The following is a 5,541-nucleotide window of genomic DNA, read 5'->3' as shown; positions in this document are numbered from 1 at the left end:
TCTAGGATTGGTGTAGGGAAGGTGTTGGTCTAGGGAAGGTGTCCCTGCCCATGAACAAGATGGTCTTCAAGTTCCCTTCCAACCCAAACTGTTGTATGATTCTATGAACTGAGGTAAGACTAGAGACATTCACTCATTGGGTTGGCAGTAGGAAAACAAGGAGTTGTAAAATTGTCCAAATTATTTGCAGGTCTACTTTTCAAGAGCTAGTAATTTAGACAAGGACAGAACACCAACATTCCTGAGGCCACGTCCAACAAAGCCAGATGGAGATAGTGACCAAGGTCACAGCAAAGGAATGAAAAGGGTCTCACAATAGTCATACAGCTGCCCTCTGTTTCTGTGGTAAAGCTAAGACTTAGAATAAGAAATTCAGAAGAACAAGAGACAAATTAATTTGATGTCCTTCAGTGGCTGACAGAAATAGCAAATCATTTGATACTTAGAGTGTAAATAACTTGACTGCCCTGTGCAAAATACCAGCTGCAGTAAATTCCCTGCTTACTGGTACCTAAAGAAACCAGCTTTACAGCTATATTGAAATTGTGTCCTCTACAAGCAATCTTGCAACTGGACAAGTAATAATACTTGTCAAGTATCATGCAAGAGACAAACCCTTGAATACCTACAGAAATTGGAACTTTCATAAACAAGATGGACATGTTCTCTTCAATGGCTACACATCATATATACATGCATTAGACATAATGACCAATACAGGACAGAAATCATGTAATATAGAACCACAGTTTGGGCTGGAAGGGACCTTCAAGCTCATCTCATTCCAACCCCCTGCCACTAGACCAGGTTGCTCCAAGCCCCATCCAACCTGGCCTTGGACACCTCCACAGATAGGGCAGCCACAGCTTGTCTGAGCAACCTGTGCCAGGGCCTCACCACCCTCATCTTTCAGGGTATACAATTTTGGGCCAGTTATTCTCCCACAGTAACATTGTGTGTGATCACTAGGGACTCACTCACCTCAAGGAGGAAGGTCACTAAATTAAGACCATCTCATTATATGTAATGAAGAACCAACACTGAAGTCAGGCCAAAGCAATTAAGGCTCTGGGAACAAAGGAAAAAGACAGCAAAGCAGCCAGTAAAGCAGCAGTAAAGATGCTTTCTTTCTACAGGCCTGCAACTCAAAACTAAAGCCACTGCACTCTCAATATCTCCCACTTCAAAGTTATAAAAAAAATTAACTGAGATGAAAAAACCTGGAGCAGCAAGACCACTGCTCAAGCACTTGTGAGAGCTCAGCTCCACAAGGTCCATGTTTGTGCTCCAGCAGAATTGGGCGCCACCCACATTGTATGTTCCAAACAAAGAGAACTCTGAGAGATGCCATTTTGACCCTGGTCTGTGTTCACTTATCACCCACAAAAAACCTCACCACGCGCTTCAGGGTTTTCCTAATATTCATCTACCATAACAAGAGGTTTTCATGGTGTAATCTCCATTACTCCGCTTTGAATACCAGAATGAGAGTTCAATTCTTTCTCCTGCTAAAGCCTCAGCTTCCTCAGATACTCCATACACATCCCTAATTTAGGAGCTGCAGAGCTTATGGGGCTAGTACTTGCCAAATGCTCTCCCACTGTCTAATGCTTTGGAGAGCTGCACAATTCACTCCCATTTTTAGCAACTGTACTGTACTCCACCTTTGACAATGACAGTGAATTTTTCTGACAGGCATTATTAGACATAAGTCACTAATTTCTCTTTGAAAAAAATCCCATGTTTCTATGCCAGTGAGAGTAAAATAACTGAAATCTTAACTGGAAATGTATGGCCTTAGTTAACATTATCCAACTCAAAAAGCTCCTCTGTGAACTTTGTGAGGGATTCAATTTTACAAACAGAAAATATGGGTATTGAAACAATTTGTGCTTACATACAGATGGAAGTTATTATGAACTCTCAGAATTAACACACATTGTTTCAACTTCGGAATGTAACAGCAAAGCAAGTTTCTCCAAAAAATACTCTACCAAGCCAGCACTGAGCTGTTTCTAATTCCAGCTGAATTCTCCTGAGTGCAAGATGTGGTTTCCATTGTTATTATCCTGCTGTTTTACAAAACAGTACCACTTTATCTAGAAAAGTTTTTATGTCAGTAATTTTACTTAATATCAACCCCATCTCACTTCTTCCACACTCACATTTCTCCTTGCTGCCAGAATTCCAGGTAGTTGTGAAAAAAAAAAAAACAAAATATAAAAATCTGTGAAACCAGGGAAGCTTAAACAAATAGTTTCAAAGTATTTCTTTAAGTTGATCATTTTTATGGGCTCTTTGTTTGTCACAGTGATCAAAACTTGCATGAATGATTCAAGCTCTTGTCTTCATGCTCCAGTAAACTCGCCACTATTCTTCCCAGGCACCTCCAACCTTCCCACAGCACACAGACGGAATTAAGCACTGAGTTACATTTACTCCTGACAAAGAGGACTGTTTCTCTGAATTAAGGCCAACACCTTTGGGTGATAGTCTGGAGGTAAGAGAGAGGCAGCTGCTCATTCTCCATCCAAACTTAATTTTTCACACATTCACAAGAACTAAGCATATCTGGAAGCTTCTCTAAAAGCAGCCATAAGGTCTGCTAAAAGCTACGTAAATTCAACAGTTCCAGCATCCCAAGGAACACACAAAGGATTCAAACAATCTTGGGTTTTTAGGTCAAATCAGCCCCAGAGCACAGAGGTTTTGTGATGCATTTCTGCACACTATCTACCTGTTCTGCTTTCATAAAGGAATTTCCCCTTGGAAGAACTATAAAAAGCAGCAATATTTGACCAAGGACATCAAAACAAAGGTGACTACAACAGTTTATGCGGACATCAGTAACACTTCCATGATTAAATAAGTAGTAGAAGCACTCCCAGTAATTCCGGTTTACTTTTATTATGCTTTTATATCCAACAGCATACAATCACAAGTATTAACATGTGAACCACTAGTGTTGTACCAACCACTTCAAAGTCTGGCCACTGACTAGCTTGCACCAGCACCAATGACCCCACATAGACTTGGAAACTCAATACATGCTTAAAGTGTTCATTTACTTTTGTGAGTTTAAACACATGCCAGTGATTTCAGAAACCAACTGCAAGGAACTGGAAGGCAACATGGGTGAGTGACTGTGTGTTCAACTACCCAGAGTCCTTCAGAAACAGGACAAAAAAATCAGAATGATAAGTTACAGTAGGTCCAAGAGTGATAATAATTCAGAGGTGACAAGTCAAAGAGATAAACAGGAAACCAAGTGAAGTGGTGAAAGTTCCAATAAAAAAAAATACTACAGGCACAAGTGTCAATTAACCCAAACTACATGAACAGGAAAGACAACCACCATGGGCTCAATGAAGAATTCATTGTTTCGATGACATAAACCACAGAGCTTCTTGCTTGCATCACATAACTGAATGGCAAACTCCAGAACAAGGTAAAAACCCGGAAGGGCTGAAAGGCAAAGCAAGCAGCATCACGACTCACAAGTTACAGAATGAACCAGTGTAAGCAGAAGGAAATAGGAAGCAGAGATTAAGGAAAGCATTGATTTGATAGTAATGAAGAGAGAGATCTATCAAAGCATTTGAAGGAACGACTAATCCTTTTTCTCACTAATTTTCTCTCTGTAGGTCAAGTGTGAACAGCTGTCTGCCATTACTAATACCACCAACAAAGAGGCACAGTCTAAGATATATTAACAGCCTGGCTAAGCGAATTTCCAAGATTAGCAGCACTTGATTAACTTTGTCTTAAGATATTTTAGCCTTTAAGTAATTTGAGAGGTTATTGTCCAAAAAACACTAAGCATGGGCAAGTCTGGAAAATGGTAAATGCAATCCAAGCTTAAAAAACAAGTAACACAGAAAGACTCAGAAGCCTTACTTCAATTTAGGTAAGGAATGGCGAAAAAAGTGATGGAAGAAAAAACTGGAAAAACAAGCAAAACTAGTAGAAACTAAGCATAAAAAGATCATATTTTTCAAGAATAAAACTCTAAGACTAATGTAATTTCAAACAGGTTAGAAACAGAAATGTCATATTTCTGTTGAAATTTAAATCTCCTGGCATTTTCTGGTATAATATGCTCACAAGCATTCTGGGGAAATGGGATATTGATGAACTATGAGTGAATACAGAGAAAGTACTCTTGGGTGTAATAATGAATGGTTCATGGCTACAACTGAAGTGCTGGTGAAGTGGGGCTCCACTTGAAATAACAGAATCCCAGTTCTATCCAATATTTTAATTAGGTAATCTGGACCCAGGCTCAGGTGCAGCCAGAATAAAGCTGAGACTGAGTTCTCAATCTCTGGTGTTACGCCACCATAGCAGAATCATGATTAAGAACAAAGAAGTTCATCTTTAAGAATACATTCAAGGTAAAGCATGTAAAATGTAAATTAAACGAGTCACCTGCACAAATTCAGAATGGACTATTTTGTTCATGTGCAGAAGATACCTGGAGCTGTTGGTTGCACAGAATCGTAAGATTCATTCTGCTAGGCTTTTAAGAGTACAAACCCATTAGAACCCAATGAACTGGAAGTAAAAGGACAAGATCTGGGAAGCATTTCTCCCATCCTACTCAATGTTTTGAAAGCAACAGTTGCTCACTGTACCCAGCTTTGGGCACTGCATCTCAAGGAAAATGTGGATTCAAATGAGAATTTGAGACAAGAAGAGTGTTGAAAAGTGCTTTTTCAATGCATAGAAGTTTTCAAAGAGAAAGAGACTTAAATGGATCAGATTATTATAATATATAAAGAGGGAAAACAGGTTTGGACTCGATGTCAGAAATTAGATGTCTTCAGTGGCCAAGACAGTCAAGCACTGGAACTAAGGAGTACTTATATCACAGGCTTTTCTTCACAGAACATCACCAGGGACAGCATAAGAGCAGTTGACCCTGCTCTAGGACTACGTACCAGTCAAAACAGCCTCCACAGGCCTCTTTCAGACCAGCTTTCTGAAGATTCTCTGAATTCCATACCAAACGTGTTAGCTGCAGATATTACTGCCATCTCAAATACAAGTTTGCAAAGTCTCTTGCATTTTCCAGAGTAAAGGATGTTTTTTAAAATACATTAAAACAAGAAGTAAGGTGTATGACAGGACTTTTTAAAGTCACACATTTGCAATACTTCATATTTTCCATGTGTTGTGTTTTCTTATAAGGGTAGAATATTAGTTGAAGTAATAATAGAGCAAAATTAAAGACACAGGAGCAAGAATTACATTAATGAATCTTCAAGTACAATAGAATAAAAAACCAGAAAATATTTATAATTTTCAAAACAGTGTGAAGTCTATAGACTCGAAGAATGTACCATTTGAAAAGAAAAGATTCATTATTATCTGGCAAGTCCTTCTCTAAGCACCACAAGAAAATCTCAAGCACAAAGCTGTAAGGTAAGTGAAAATAATGTTTTCAAGGACATTTCTCTTAGTTCACAGGTTTTCACCACAGAGAGCAGCATCACAAGACAGCATATGCACACTCACATCATACTGACACCAAGCAGAGAA

General features: G+C 39.0%; 1 protein-coding gene across 4 annotated transcripts in view; it reads right to left on the bottom strand.

Moving 5' to 3' along the window:
- Window positions 1–5,541, bottom strand: part of UVRAG (UV radiation resistance associated) — a 101,769-nt gene that overhangs the window by 29,954 nt on the left and 66,274 nt on the right. The window lies entirely within an intron of this gene.

Source organism: Corvus brachyrhynchos, unplaced genomic scaffold (assembly GCF_000691975.1).
Source record: "Corvus brachyrhynchos isolate BGI_N302 unplaced genomic scaffold, ASM69197v1 scaffold3, whole genome shotgun sequence".
Lineage (NCBI taxonomy): Eukaryota > Metazoa > Chordata > Aves > Passeriformes > Corvidae > Corvus > Corvus brachyrhynchos.
Note: the sequence above shows the minus strand (reverse complement) of the source record. Positions and strands in the feature narration are given on the sequence as shown.